The sequence below is a fragment of the Sinocyclocheilus grahami genome, unplaced genomic scaffold (assembly GCF_001515645.1).
Source record: "Sinocyclocheilus grahami isolate Dianchi unplaced genomic scaffold, SAMN03320097.WGS_v1.1 scaffold779.1, whole genome shotgun sequence".
Classification (NCBI taxonomy): Eukaryota; Metazoa; Chordata; class Actinopteri; order Cypriniformes; family Cyprinidae; genus Sinocyclocheilus; species Sinocyclocheilus grahami.
This window is the reverse complement of record NW_015505958.1, coordinates 428,922-445,864: the sequence shown is the minus strand read 5'-3', so window position 1 is coordinate 445,864 and position 16,943 is coordinate 428,922. Positions and strand designations below refer to the sequence as shown.

Here is a 16,943-nt window from a genome sequence, read left to right as displayed (position 1 = left end):
AATACAAGTACAATGTAAAAACATGTATGCAATAAATACATTGTATCAAATGATTAATTTAAGTGTTAGTACATCATAGTTAAACACTTCTGCATAGTTCTAAACATTCTTTATTGCTTTCCTGCTTTCTTTCTTTCTGATGTTTGATCTCCATGCATAGGCCTCCTTAAGCCGGGCTCACACTACAGGAGTTTTAAAATCCTAACCGGTTATGAAATCTGGTTGCAGCACACGCATAAGGTGAATGTTAGCAGATTATCTTCTCTCAAATCTTAAACATGCACACACTACAAGATTACATCATCATGGCACATCACACACTACAAGATATTAAGATTATCATGCCAGAGGGAGCGCCTCACGTGATCGCCTCGTGACCAGAGGCATGTCTACGTGGTAGCCAGGAGTGGCACCGGCCCCCCCTGAAATCTGTCTGGCCACTCCAGGTGCCCCCCCCCCACCAGATATCTTGCGATAGGCTTGTTTTTAGTAAATTTCTAACTGCATCTGGCAGTGGCGGATCCTGTGTAGGCAGCTGCCTAGGGCCGCTTTCTTCTCTTCTTTATACTTAGTTTTAAGCAGTTTCTATAGCGTGATCTTAATGACAAATGTCGAGAGCGCATGTTACGCGATCCATGTAGTGCGTGAGCAAGAATCTCACCGCAAGAATCCGCACGTGGATTCCTTCACTCATACAAAACTGGACGTGTGCTTTTAACTATACATTTTTTTTTTATTTCATGAATAGGCTCTGCTCTCGCTCAGATATTACGTGTACATGCTCAAACGTTGTCCTCGCATCACTGAACACCAGAAGAGCTTATTTAATGCAATTGCTCTCTAGTTATTTATTTAACTATGTAATACTTATTTTAGTTAAGTGCTTAAATTGTAAATATGCATTTATGAAATTATTTTATTTTAGTTGTTTTTGTAGGCTATACAATAAAAGCATACCAACCAGAAATAATCACTGAGGGTGCTTCTGATATTAGTGAGGGTGCTCTAGTCTTAATGCACATTTTCACATATTTTGTCCCATCTATTGCTATGGTTATCACCATGTCAATCACTGCTACTTTGAGAGCGAATCCAGCATAAATATGCGGATGTCATTCCCGAAACTTTGCAACGTGTGTGTGGCCGAAAAACAAAGTACGTTTTAAATGGATTATTGCCTAGAAAGCTCGCAAAGAGCGGTCCTTTTTTAACCACTAAAAACTGTCACTCTTAATTCATCGTGATCTCACAAAGTTCTGTTATGACCAATGAATCTCACACTGTGCAATTAATATATTATTAACATCGTTGTGTATACACTCTGTATGTTATAATGAAAGGATTCGATTGTGATCAGCACAGAACAAAAACTGGTGTGTGTCGCAGCCATTAGGTAAACCAGGTGCTTCTGACATTAGTGAGGGTGCTCTAGTCTTAATGCACATTTTCACATATTTTGTCCCATCTATTGCTATGGTTATCACCATGTCAATCACTGCTACTTTGAGAGCGAATCCAGCATAAATATGCGGATGTCATTCCCGAAACTTTGCAACGTGTGTGTGGCCGAAAAACAAAGTACGTTTTAAATGGATTATTGCCTAGAAAGCTCGCAAAGAGCGGTCCTTTTTTAACCACTAAAAACTGTCACTCTTAATTCATCGTGATCTCACAAAGTTCTGTTATGACCAATGAATCTCACACTGTGCAATTAATATATTATTAACATCGTTGTGTATACACTCTGTATGTTATAATGAAAGGATTCGATTGTGATCAGCACAGAACAAAAACTGGTGTGTGTCGCAGCCATTAGGTAAACCAGCATACATTCATGAGGATGATGAAAGTGTTTTAACTTGAGTAAAGCCCCCAGACCCCCTGCTCGTGACTCCCCCTGCCACCCCCATCCCCATCATACACGTTCAAAACTGAGGCAATTTCACTCCAGCTCTTCTCTTTCTCTTTGCGGTTGTGATAGGTTTTCGACACATTATACAGACAGTCATGTTACTAACATCAAGAAGCAGTTTCCTCCATCTCGACTATCCAATGGAGCCGTACAGCAGCTGTTTTGCGGTCGTGCATTGGCTATTGTGAAAGTACTGACGTAATCATATAGCCGTCATCATCCCGATTTCAATCCTAAATATCAAACATGTTTGATATGATCGGGGCGGCCCTGATTTGTGTGCGAGCAGATCGGGAGGTGCAAGATTCGATCTGTGAACGCCTCACATTACCAGATAATCCGCGCCAAACATCGGGACCGATCGAGGGGCTCGACAAGATTTTTGCTCCGATTCTCGGGCGGGGGAAATCGGGGCTAAATCGGGCTAAAAATCCTGTAGTGTGAGGCAGGCTTTAGACGCAACATTTGCTGTAGTGAAGGGGGCTGTTGTTGGATGGACTGACATAATGATAAAAACCACCCACACTGATTTAGTGCCACAGTGCTTGGATGATCTGACAAAACCGGAGAGAGGTTTTAATCCGTAAGATGGGCTCTTCAAATCCACTCACAATACCCACAAACAATACACCCATCCCTGAGGATGCACACACACAAACACAAGCAGAAGCCAAGCGACAAATTGGAACTGAATTCTGCATAAGGCCAAGGCTCAGCAAGTAGGCCATGGCAAGAAATATTTGTGTCCGATTTATCCGCGGAAAAACTAGAATGAAAACGACTCCCCCTCCCCACAAGCCCCCTCCATCTATTGTATTGTTTGTAAGCTTTTTTTCTCTTTCTCTCCCCCTTTTCTAGCATGTTTGTTATAACGGAGGTGGCTTTATATGCAGTGGTCACTATTATGAAAGAAGCTCTGTTCTTTAGAGGCCTTGCATACGAGTGAGGATGATTTGCTAACAGGTGCAATGTTAGCGGCCTCATTTGTCTTGAATACACAGAGGTGATTTATTAGATAGTGCAGGTTCCCTTCGGAGAAAACCGCTAGCTCTGCTGTTACTGAACAATATGGCTGACAGTGCTGCCTGTATATATAATATTAGATCAGTCTGCTTCGCAAGGCATCCTTTTAGTGTTGAGGGTAATGTGTTACTACAGTTGTGTTATTTTTCTCTGTAACAAATGTTAGAGACTATTTTCAAAAAATTATATTAAAATAAAAAAAAAAAAGTCAAGATGTTACAAAGGAGAGCATGGAGTAAGATGTAAATTCAGGTGTCTAATGTGAACACATATATTGTATTTTTTTATGTTAAATTATTATTATTATTATTATTTTACATGGCAGGTAAAATTAATTTTATGTGAACACAAAGTTACCAAGATCTATTTAAACATAGTAATACACATGTTGGATAAAACCCTATTTTTGGCTAACAATTTGTCATGAATTATTAAATGAAGCATTTTCCCCATAGTGAGAAAGGTGTGTCAAATGAAGTTGTACCTCCAAAGTCAGAAAATACTATTACACTGTATACATTATAACAAATACATTACAACAAGTTGAAAGTAGTTTAACTACATCCATGTTTTCTGAATATTAAACCTTGTTCCTGGATAGTTTATGAAAATGTGTATAATGCATAACAGAAAAAGCCTCTGGAGAAGGATTTTTTTTTAAAATTGGGAAGTCATATTTCTATGGCCCTTTTCACACACACACAAACACACACACACACACACACACACACACACACACACACACACACACACAAGCTATACAACTTAAGTATGATTAATTAAAATCTGTAAATTTACCATCCATCAGAAAGAATATTATTAAGCACTTAATGACTGACACTTTGATTTGGCATGTGTATTTGCTCAGACTCTGCTGAAATTGGCAAATCTTAACAGAATAGAGAAATGAGAGACACAAATCAAATTTAAGGACGGCAAAACTGCTTGAGATCAATAAAGAGGTGTTTTAAAGGTTTCAGTCATGTCACAAGAAAACTACATTACATGACTAAACCCAGCTTTGACTTGATGAGTATTTGACTGGCCTAATGGTTTTCAAATGTTCACGGCCATCACCATTACTTGGCAAATTGCCTTTTTTTTTTTAACAAAGACTAGACTTGGGTAAATATTTTCCTCTAATTATGAGCAGACGTCAGACTAGCAGAAGAAGGCTGAAAGCCTTCCACTGGAGACATTCATCAATGCTAAAACAACATGGACACCACTTTCACTCGTCTGTCTGAATGACAGGCCTCACACTGCAGGTGAACTTGTGCTGAGTTCAGACAATGTCATGCTAGTGCAGCCTGGTGAACTATATGATCTAATTCAGAGAGTGAAGGAAATAATTGATGGTGCAGAGAGTTTTGCTCTGGGGGTGAGACTGAGAAGAAATGGGCCACTTTTTTAGAGGAGAAAGAAAATTAAATAGTGATGGGAGAATCCATAAGTTGTGTAAGGTAACATTCTGTATATTTATATGTTAGAACAAAAACAATTGAGTTCCATTTGTTGTTTTTTTTGACGAAAGTCAGCAAAGCGTTCATCAGTTTAATCCCACCTCACCTTTCAAATCACCTCGAAAAATCGCCTTTCTTTATAATAAATAAGAATGAAAAATGGTACAATTTTAATACCCGCCCATTTTTAATATTAATCAAATGGGTCAACAGATTATCAGCCAAGACCTGATGGTTTTAGGCTTGGGAATTACAATTTCCTGATGGTCTATATTTGTGCTTTTTCTTCATCTTCTTTCATCACCCAATCCTTTCCCTCACTCTTTCTTGTTAATTTCATTTAGTTTTATGTGCATGCATTAAGCTTGGATTACTTTTGCTTATCCAACACTAGCTGTTAAATCTTCCTTCTTGTCTCTATGTAATTTTTGGCCCCATATATAATCTGCACATATAAATTAATCCCACCCCTCTGCCTGGTAAAGAAAGTGCCGATGGAGGCATTGTAGCAGTGGGAATATAATGCTGTACAAAAATAAATTGTTTTAAAGCTGACTGGTTCTGGGTGTGTTTGAGAAATAGTAATAACAGATGTTCTTTATGTGGGATTTACAGTGATGCATGTGACCGTGTACAAAAGTCTCGTTCTGAGTTTGCAGTGGGGCGCAGAGGAAAGACACTTTATCTGTACAAGGTGATTAGGAGAGAAGGCGGTTTACTGTTTATGAGCTCGCAAATCTCCTCTCGACTCAGGTTTGTCTTTGGTCTCTGTCTGTTTGTGGGTTGGAATTACTAAGGAACATCTTCCTTAAACCCACAACCAAGGGCCCTGAGCAGCTCTGCATTTATTACTGGCTATGATGGTGAACTGTCAGGAGCAAAGAGACTCTGCAAGATAGCTGCCAGTGGAGAGAACGCTATATTTTAGAGCTCCTGCCAAATGAAAAATTTGCCTCCAGCCTCCATCCAGAAGTCTGAGACTGCATTAAAACAAAATGGAACTCAATTTTTTTGTTCTAACATAGAAATATGCACAATGTTTTTGGATTTGAATGAATAAATAAATGAAGTAAGATTACAACATAAATAGTAGATAATTAATATTCTTAAATGTGACCCTGGACCACAAAACCAGTCATAAGTAGCACGGCTATATTTGTAGCAATAGCCAATAATACATTGTAGGGGTCAAAATTATCGATTTTTCTTTTATGCCAAAAATCATTAGGATATTAAGTAAAGATCATGTTCCATGAAGATATTTTGTAAATTTCCTACCGTAAATATATAAAAACTTCAGTTTTGATTAGTACTATGCATTGCTAAGGACTTTATTTGGACAACTTTAAAGGCGATTTTCTCAATATTTATTCCTTTCCTAATAAACCATACATCAATGGAAAGTATATTTATTCAGCTTTCGGATGATGTATAAATCTCAATTTTGAAAAATTGACATTTAAGACTGGTTTTGTGGTCCAGGGTCACAAATTATGTTCCATTTCAGGTCACTAGAAAATGTGTGACATTGACCATTTTAACTCAAATCTTGGTGGATTATTAGGTTTTACAAAAACCTGTGGAGTTTGATTCTAGATTCTAGAAGGACAAACTTTATTCAATAATTCAATAATTCAACTTTTCACTCATATTGTTGTGCTGACAATATCAATTGTAACACAAAATAATGATCATTGAATTAGAACAGTACATGATAAAACCATTTTCACTGGTGACCTTAGACTTTTGGACTCCACTGTATCCACAAAAATCCCCATTAATTATCACACAAATTGACATGACTCAAAACAAAAGCCCCTGACACATTTCTACAGATTTTGTGTCTTCTCGGTTCTTAGATGGGTAATTATTGCACCCTTTCTCCTCTCTTCCCCGGTAGCTCAGGTGGTGCCGTCCCTTTTGTAATCATCTGTTTATGCTGCATTCTTTAATATCGTTCCTCCAGTAATCATTCTGCCCACCAGTCCTGTAGAACCCCTATTCCTCCTGCCTGCCATTATTTAATTGCAAATCGTCAGGAGTCGGTAGTTTGGGGATATGGATGTGTCAAATGCTTTGGAAACGGGAGTTTTCTCGGCATCCAATTAACGAATGCTCATTTATCATGGCGAGGCATCACAAGGGCCCGCCGTCACGCATGTTAATAATAGTATCATAAGCAAGTTCAAAACACCCATGCTGTCTGTGCCGGGCCCCAGCAGGTCACTTTGCAACATTCATTAAAGAGGAAAAGCGTGGACAGAGAGAGAGAGAGAGCGAGAGAGATGAGAATAGATGCTGTGTCGGATTTAGAAACGAGAGAGGATGTGGTTGATCATGTCCTGTGTGGATGTATGTGGTTACTGCAGTATCAACGAAGGACACTGGAATATGTGTGTGTGCGTAATTAACGAATGCTCATTTATCATGGCGAGGCATCACAAGGGCCCGCCGTCACGCATGTTAATAATAGTATCATAAGCAAGTTCAAAACACCCATGCTGTCTGTGCCGGGCCCCAGCAGGTCACTTTGCAACATTCATTAAAGAGGAAAAGCGTGGACAGAGAGAGAGAGAGAGCGAGAGAGATGAGAATAGATGCTGTGTCGGATTTAGAAACGAGAGAGGATGTGGTTGATCATGTCCTGTGTGGATGTATGTGGTTACTGCAGTATCAACGAAGGCCACTGGAATATAAGGAGGTAAGAAGGTGCGGGAGAGAGAGAGAGAGAGAGAGAGAGAGAGAGAGAGAGAGAGAGAGACTGTCTCTGGTTTCAGAGCCATTTTTATGAATGACGGCCTGCTCTCTCTCTTTCTTGTCTTTACACAGTCAAGTTAAAGGTATATTTCACACAAAAAAAGGAAAGTCTGTCATTATTTACTTACTTTCGGGTTGCTCCAAAACATATATACTAAATAATAAAAATGCTCTGTACAGCTTGCATGCAATATGTCAAGTCTTCTGAAGCCATATGAAAGTTTTATGTGGCAAATAGACTTAAATGCAAGTCTTATTCATTGAAATAATTGACATGAAAGTATATGGCATAACTCAGACTTTTTTCAGTTGATCTGGTTCACAAAACTGGTTTGAATGATTAATTCACGCAAATAAAATCTTCAAAACTAAATCTTATTTTTCCACAGAAGGAAGAAAGTCCTACAAAGTCCTACATAAGCGCTTTGAGTACCCAGAAAAGCACTATATAAATGTAACAAATTATTATTATTAATTATTATTATTACATGTGTGGAATGATGATTAGTAGCCATAATTTTTGAGCTGTCCCATTATATGAGATACATATAATACCATACAAAAGTTTAGGGCCTGTACAATTATTATTTATATATTTTGAAATAATTATCTTATGATCTCCAAGACTGTTTAATTTGATCAACATACATTAAAAATAGTAATATTGTGAAATATTGCATTAATATTATTAAAAAAATTGATGTGTTTTGTGTGTGTGTGTGTGTGTGTGTGCGTGCACATTGGCACAATCACTTCAACTGTTTCCTTATACCAGCAGAATCAACTTTAAACACTTATTGTCTTATTAATAATGCATCACTGTGTAAAGGTCTGTGTACACTCACAATGAAAACAAAACATTGTGCTTTTGTAAAATAAAGAAAACAAATGGGATGTAGCTCTCTGCCATTTGAGATTATTTTCTGTGAACAAATTAAGCCTGCCACAAAAATGAACTGAAACTCAGCGTATATAGCTGAGTATATACTCAGCGTATATATTACGTGTCGCACTGTTTTTTTCGCCATGTTTATCTGTAAACTAAATCAAATATATTTCAAGTATTTATTCTTTGTATGCCTATATATGTACTGCAGATTTTATAACAATGTAATAATATTTCGTATTTTCACATCTAGGTGGAAAAACATTGTAATTTGTACTACTGTCTGCTCAAAATAAATGAAAATAAACTGAGCATAGTAGATTTAATTTTTTTCCTGTTGTACCGAAATTGTATCGAACCGTGGCCGCCGAACCGAGGTGCATACCGAACCGTGACTGTGTACCGTTCCACCCCTAATATATATATATATATTTGAATATTGAATATTTCACTGTATTTCTTATTTATTTTAATGTATTTTAAATTGTAATTTGTTTCTGTGGTGTCAAAGCAGCCATTGATTTTCAGCCGCTATTAGTCTTCAGTGTCACATGATGCTTCAGAATCATATCTGCAATGATATGCAGATTTGCTGCTTAAGAAATGTTGATTATTAATGTTTCATGTTGAAAACAGTTGAGCTACTTTTTTTTGTAAAGTTTACAAGAACAGCATTTATTTAAATTATGAAATCAAATTTTGTGTGTTACTGCAGTATACAGTATCACTGTAAAAGTTTACTGTCACTTTTGATCCATTTAATAGAGTCTTGCTGAATAAAAGTATTGATTTCTATTAATTAGTGAATGCCGTTTTATACTGGCATTTCTGAATAAATACAGCCTAAGACTAAACACATTGCCACTGGTTTTGTCAGTCCAACTGCATTTCACAGATGTGAGCACCCTTTAGCAGTTCAGTTCCTGGTCTGATCATGTCCTTTTGACCAAATGCCTTTTGCCTGAAACAAGGCGCTTAGCCCCTGTCCGCTCCAGAACATCCACCCCTGTTCATCCCCCCTTTTGTCTGTGTCGGATTATATTAGTAATACACAAAGTGAAGGATTCCTGGACAAATTGAATGCAATTAGCAGAAGCCTTAACAAAAGCCTTTCCACAATCCACAGTCTTAACCGTGCGGGTGTGGGCGCATGCCTGTCTAAACACAGCAGCCATGTTTTGTTGAGCTCACAGACACAGTAAACACAATGATAAGGGTGGCTCGGGACAGTATCAGGGGAAATATATGGTGCCATTGGTTGCTGTTGCCATCGGGTGACTTGGCTTGACTTGGCATCAGGTTGGAAAATATTTTACCCATCTTTGGGGTTTTTTTGGGGAGGGTTCTAGTTTTTCTCATTCTCTGTCCCTCCATTTATCCTTCTCTTTCTGTCTGCCCTCAAGGTCCCAGACAGTAAGAAATAAGTCATTTTGAGCTATAACAAGAAATGGTGAAAACAAATAAATAAAGACGGGCTAGTTAACTAATTTTGGGTAGGCAATAGCCTAGATTACTTTCAGACACACACACAAACAATAGTGATTAAACATCTGCTGAAGCACATTAAACCGACAAGCATGGACGACAGAATTCCTGATCTGAATTCAGAATTTTATATTTTGATATTAGTTTTAAAGATTGTCCAATAATACTAATAATGCAATAAGTCCAAGCCATTCCAGTCTTGACTTTTTCAGCATTTCGACAGGCGCGCTCATTCAGTCCCTCCAGGGCCGAAGGTGTGTTATTGGATCAGAGGCCGTTCCTGTAAATGGAGATCTGTGTGTTTACATCAGTAAGTGGATTATGGCCGACCAGTTTTCCTCACATCAGTCCCTTAACTTATGCAGCATGAGGAGTTTTCACACACAAAGAGAAGAGTGAAGGGAAAAGGCATTTAAATATACACAGTGAGGAGAGATGATGGGCTCAGTAATCATGTTAGTGTTGATCTGAATGCTTGATTCTCCTCAAATCACTTGACATCACAGAACTCACGGGCTCATGGATATATACAGTGGATACGGAAAGTATTCAGTATTCTTAAATTTTTCACTCTTTGTTATATTGCAGCCATTTGCTAAAATCATTTGTTATTTTTTTTTACTTTTTTTCAATATGGGGTGCTGTGTGTACATTAATGAGGAAAAAAATAACTTAAATGATTTTAGCAAATGGCTGCAATATAACAAAGAGTGAAAAATTTAAGGGGGTCTGAATACTTTCCGTACCCACTGTAAATTGATTTATTTTATTTATTATTGGCTATCTGATGTTGATTGTATGCGCCTTTTTTACCTTCATGAGGGAATATTTGATTTTGACAATATAATACAAGCTGCCTTGCTGTCTAGCTGCCTACATACGTATCTACCTTCTAAGGCAGCATCCTAACAGAAATAGACCTCATAGGAGTGTGATTTTGAACAGTCTAAGTTAGCAACAAAATATACACAAATATTAAATGCATGCATATGCATAGGAAAATTAGTAAAATCATATTAAAAAAAAATCAAAGTAAGTTGTTTGTCATTTCTCCGATCACAAATGCAGACATGGTTTTATGTTTACGTGGCGCGATGCAACGAATGAAAAGACAGTATATGTCATTATAATCCATAATTATGTCTCCACTGGATGCAACAAATGCCTCGTTTATAATGGGTTTTAATGTTTTTTTCTCGCCTCTCCGGCCAGCCAGGGCATCACAGGATGTTAGGGGTGTAACATTTCCGTCACACGCTTGAGGTATTCGGCCAATCACAACGCACTGGATAGCTGACCAATCAGAGCACACCTCACTTTTCAGACCGATGAGCTTTGTAAAAATCGACACGTTTCAGAAAGGCAGGGCATAGAGGAGAAACAATAATGTACAGTATGTGGAAAATAATGTGTTTTTTAACCTTAAACCGCATACACACATTTCATTACACCAAATACACAAAATAATATTCTTTTTAGCAACATCATATGACCCCTTTAAGAGCCTCAAAACTAGATCAGAATATAACTGTGTATCAGATTTTACAAAAATCAGAATTTTACAAAAAGTTACAATGACATTTCTTGCCATTTTTGATTTGATGCTCCGTTAATTGCTGACCCTAATACACGCTGTAGATTGTAAATCTAGTAAACTATCGTAAATGTCACCATTTTGCAGAGAGTCCCACCCTAGCTATGGTCTGTTTTGAGAATGAATGTTTTAAAATGAACTCTATGGATCAACATGTCAAATACTGAACTGGCTTGAGTGTAGCAAACAGTAATTCTCCTGTCTATAGGATTATTGGTGTGCATTGAGACACTTCTTATCCTGATGTAATATATTTCACATCACATTAGAATGAATGATCTTGTGCTAATGAAATGCAGTAATTAATTGATCGCATTTAAAAAAGAGCTGAGAGGGGTAAGAAAGAGAGTAAAACAGAAAGAGAGGCTTTGATATGAGTGTTTAAAATGGCTTCCGCAGAACTGAGACGGAATACGAGGTCTGTGCTTTTTTATTGGGGTGATTACACAAGCTGACAGTCCATTCTGTTGGCTAGCCATCGGTGTTCTAGTCAGAGAGCGGGGAAATAATCCTTCTCGACAGCCAGTCCTGCCGTGATATGAGAATACTTCTGGAGGATTCTCTGGTAATTACGGCCACTGAGTGAGGCAGATGCTCTGTGTGAGTCGGGATCTAAACATCACTAAGCACAAGGAGATGATTTGTACATCAATCTGTGCATTTGCATGAGTTAGCATGTGGATTTGGCTCACAAAAATCATTTATATAAAAATGTATTGGTCCTTTTGCATGCATGTTAGTATTTATTTCAGTCTATTGTAATATCAATCCGAAGTCACTATGCTGTAGGACAACTATTTTCAACATTAATAATATTAAGAAATTATTATTATTATTATTAGTTTTTAAATATTTTTTTTAATCCTTGAGCACCAATCAGCATTACAAAGATCTATGTGACACTAAACACGTTAAAAATGTGTTTATTATGCTAAATTAATTAATATGTTAATTAATGCAAAAATATAACTCATCTAATCATACCCCTGACTTATATGAGCAACACTTCTACAGAAATATTGATATATGAAGTCACTATGCTGTAGGACAACTATTTTCAACATTAATAATATTAAGAAATTATTATTATTATATATTTTTTTTTAATCCTTGAGCACCAATCAGCATTACAAAGATCTATGTGACACTAAACACGTTAAAAATGTGTTTATTATGCTAAATTAATTAATATGTTAATTAATGCAAAATATAACTCATCTAATCATACCCCTGACTTATATGAGCAACACTTCTACAGAAATATTGATATATACAATACATTAATTGTGATTAATTTGAAATCATTTATATAAAAATGTATTGGTCCTTTTGCATGCATGTTAGTATTTATTTCAGTCTATTGTAATATCAATCCGAAGTCACTATGCTGTAGGACAACTATTTTCAACATTAATAATATTAAGAAATTATTATTGTTATATATTTTTTTTTAATCCTTGAGCACCAATCAGCATTACAAAGATCTATGTGACACTAAACACGTTAAAAATGTGTTTATTATGCTAAATTAATTAATATGTTAATTAATGCAAAAATATAACTCATCTAATCATACCCCTGACTTATATGAGCAACACTTCTACAGAAATATTGATATATGCAATACATTAATTGTGATTAATTTGATTTATTAAAAATCATATCTTGTAATTAATTTGATTAAACTTTTAATCAATTTACAACCCTGCTAAAATCTTTTTGAAACTCTTATACAAGCATTTACTCTATGTACTTAGAAAATCCTCTGTTAATGCCCTGGCGCATCATGTTACAAGGCTTTTAATTTTGAAGGGTATCTGTGTCCTTTAAAGTAGAGATAATGACTAATAGCTGTATGCTAGGCCCGTTTGATTGACAGCTTATGGTAATTGAGCTCAATAGTGCGCCCCCTACTGACTCCTGGTGAGTGACACGTCCTGAACCTGGGGTTGAGTTCCCAAAGTCAAGGGCCTGCATTACCATATCACGCTGTCAGGGAGGAAGATGGAGAAAAAGAGAAAAAAGGGAAGAGCAATGAAGGGCTCTCCTTCACAAAGGGTGTTTAATTATCTTCACTCAGGACCATGTCCCACCTGTTTCCTCAGACCAGCTGACACAACAAGCAACTGCCAAACAGACGACAGACAGATTAACCAGAGCACACCTGTAGAAAAGTGAGGGAAGATCCTCCTCCTCTGTCATCTTTCCCTCTACACAAACTGCACACCCGTACAGCAATATGGCTCTTTTATTGCAGGACAAGGGAAAAGTATGTTAACGATCTCCAGCAAGCTGCATCTATTAGCGATGCGACAATGAGTCAATGCCATTACGACCTCTCTGCTCCCTGGCTGGGGTTTTGCGTTAAATAACCCTTTAGTCACGCGTGGCTGCAGTAGATAGCATAAAAGTCATCACGCTGCGCCGGCCATGACGCCTAATCAAAACGCTCTTTGTGTCAGCTTTAATCTGGCTCTCTCTAGACCGTCTGAGCTGTTCGCTCTTCCTCGGCTTCCTCCCTCACTCCGCCCGTCTCCCAAATGAATCAACACTGTTTGGGAGGGAAAAAACGAAATAGAGCTGCCGATGAGAATTATACAACACCAGGGCTGCGATGACAGCTGGAAGGCCGACCTTGTTCCCTCAAGCTCAATGTCAGAGTGAGAGGCCACTGCCTCAATCACTACAGCACACTGTTGACAGGTTGGAGAAATATTGATTTTTAACATATGAATGTCTGTTAAGCCGCTGTTACAGGATAATAATTTTATATAGGAGCTTAGAGCATGATGTCAAGCTACTCTTTAATATTTCATAGCAGAAGGCTGAGCAGACAGAAATAGGAAGTTTGAAATACTACCACTTACTGTATTAGCCGTGCTCATTTTAACTCCTGTTTAGTCGTAGTCATGTCATATTCCGCATTTTTAGTCAGTATTTTAGTTGGTTCTATTTCAGTGCAAATTTTACCCAAATGTTCAATTTTGTATTTGCAACTTTAGCAAGCGAAAAAAGCACAAACAATAGCATTATTGTGACTTTGCTGTAATAATACAATATTGTTGCTATTAGTTATTGCCTGTGTTTCTTGCAGTAGCCTTGTCATATTTTATTCAACAGTATGATTTAACCAAATATGTTTAATTATCATCATGATGATTTGTCTCTTTTTTGGTATATCTCTGACAAAATCTAAAAGCTCTTTGTTAATGACTGTAATGATTCGTAGGTATTTTCATTGACTGGATTAACATTTCTTATACAACTAATAACAATTCAATTGGCACTTACATAAGTGAAACGCAAAAGGTATTTGCTGAATACAGTACTATTTTCCCAATACAGACCTCAGGCAAAAATAGCCTTTCCTTTGGTGTTTTTAAGGCAGACTAGATTAGCGGGGTCAGGCTTGTCTGTCTGGAGCGAGGTTCAGCTGTCTGATGGCTTACTTTAGCAGATGGATCCACAGGAAGTTCTGCTGCTGAGCTGGGCACTAATGTCCAGCTAAAGCTTCTGGGCAGCTTTCAGCACTTACTCAATATCTGAAGCACTCAAGAATGGACCTCTTTCTCTATTTCTCTGTCTCAGCTCTTAATCTTTGTTTTTCTTTCTTTCTTGAATACTCTCCATCCTTTTCTCACGCAGGCACACACAATCATACACACACTTGTGTCCCTGTGGCGATAGCTGAAAGATGCTGACAGTGCAGCCTTTTGTGTGATGACACTGGCTCTGTAGCTCCCAACACACTACTGTAAACAGAGACGACGAGAGCGGCAGAAAGAGACAGATTTTCATTTCTTTTCCACGTTTATCTGCACGTACGGAGGGACTCATGATATTTGTTCCATAGTATATGCCACTCACAGATGGGTTGCTATCCTATTGTAGCTTATTTATCACGGTTGGGTTGAGCCCTGCCCTCTTTTGGAATCTGAATGCCTGCTTACGCAGGTGTGGTGATGAAGATTGTGTAAGACAGAGGTAGGGGGGGATATGTTTGCCTTAGGGTGGGCCACTGGCTCTTGTAGACCATTTAGCCGGGACTGGGCCTGCCTGCTTTACTGGTATTGTAAAGAGCTGTCTCTACAAATCACAGCAGACAGCATGAGGGGAACGAGAAAGGAAAAGACTGAGAATAAGAAGTGCAAGATATACTGTAGATAGATAGATAGATAGATAGATAGATAGATAGATAGATAGATAGATAGATAGATAGATAGATAGATAGATAGATAGATAGATTTTTTTTTTCTGTCCTCATGAGTAATTCCTAATTTCATGAAAAATGAGTCTGTTTAATCCATTTCTCTGTTGGTATTCCGGCCCTGTCTCTGTCTCTGGCAAGTCAATAGATTTCAATGTCAATTTAGGCTCTGTGCTGCAGCTCATTTTAAACCAGTCAGCCTTCCCATTTATGAGCAGAGTACAGCAAGCCAATATTAATATCAGCTTCAAAGTCAGATCAGATTCAAACTGTTGAAGCCAGGTTATGGGAGCTAGTATTAGCACTCACAGCAGGACAGTTTAAGTTCATCTGAATGTCTTTATATATTTTTTTTACATTTCACTCTTCATATCTACAAAGCATGGTTTCCTTGTTTTAAAGGAGTCTCTGGACGTGTAATATCAAGGTAAACAAAACATTACATCTGCTCTTCCCGAAGGTGAAAACAGAAAAGGTGGGCTGTACTTTCTGTACTAAACAAGTTTCCAGCTATGTGCTGCCCCCTGTTGTTTGCTTTTGGAGTGACATGGTTTTTCATTTCTATTTATTAGAGCTCTTCAGCATAAATAGTTATGTTTACTTTCATTATATTCTCAATTCCAAACACCTTCCCACATTCAATCACTTTTTTCTCTCATTTCTTTCTCTCTCCCACTCACACACACAGCACTTTCTAACTTGAAATCTACCAACACAGGATGCAGTGGTAAGCATTAGTTATCCAGTTGGTGGGCTCTTGCCCGGTCCCCAGATAGGGACCACATGCTGGGCCAATGCCCCGCTGTCAGCAGACCCCCTGGGGCTCCCACAGGCTGTCCACGGCAGGTGAAATAGTTGTGGTCTGTTTAAATCAATGAAGCCTTTTCCAGTGAAAAGGTTAGAAGAGAGTATTAACGTTCAGGGAAAGAAACACGTGGTGCTTGTCAGGTGTGCCTGTACGAGTGGCCTCAGACGCCCTGTGCTATAATGGACATGCTTGGTGTCACATCTTTGATATATGAAGGCACACTATACGGCTCTCTGAAATAATGGATTCTGAAATAATGGATTCTGATTAGTCAGCCATGGCATTTTTGTATAATGACCAATATACTGACTCTTGTCTTATACACAAACGTTAGCTTGCCACTGCAATGCACGGTCAGTTGGTCATTACTCCAAAATAAACTCCTTCAGGATGATTTCAGATTTTATTTTCTGACAATATCCAGCTGACTAGTAATTTTTTTCTATGTTTCTACATTTTATTATGTTTCAGTCATAATAAATGTACAGAATCTTATGATGTCCTTGTGCCTGCACACTTAGTGTGTGTATCTCTGGGGGGCTACTGGAGGGTACTAAGGATGCATAAACCTCATGGCCCATTTCTCATCATGGAGAGAAAGTCCACTTACTTTATTTAGCCGATCTCCATGGAGACCATGCAGCCGGACAGTGGCAAAGTCAGACAGGACAGAGAGAGTTCTCCTATCTTTCACTCCTAGCATTTCCTGTCACTTCACTTCACTTGCTAGTACATGATTTATCAAATCATATATATATATATATATATATATATATATATATATATATATATATATATATATATATGG

The 16,943-nt window shown here is 37.8% G+C and overlaps 1 protein-coding gene and 1 long non-coding RNA gene across 4 annotated transcripts in view; both read left to right on the top strand.

Annotated features, from left to right (window-relative positions):
• The window catches only part of LOC107561555 (protocadherin-7-like), a 156,211-nt gene that overhangs the window by 72,607 nt on the left and 66,661 nt on the right, over window positions 1–16,943 (top strand). The gene's annotated exons all lie outside the window — the stretch shown is intronic.
• LOC107561556 (uncharacterized) overlaps window positions 8,734–16,943 on the top strand; it is a 16,183-nt gene continuing 7,973 nt past the window's right edge. The window contains exons 1-2 of the long non-coding RNA XR_001605867.1: window positions 8,734–8,744; window positions 10,454–10,457. This is a non-coding gene — a long non-coding RNA (uncharacterized lncRNA). The remainder of the gene's footprint in view (window positions 8,745–10,453; window positions 10,458–16,943) is intronic.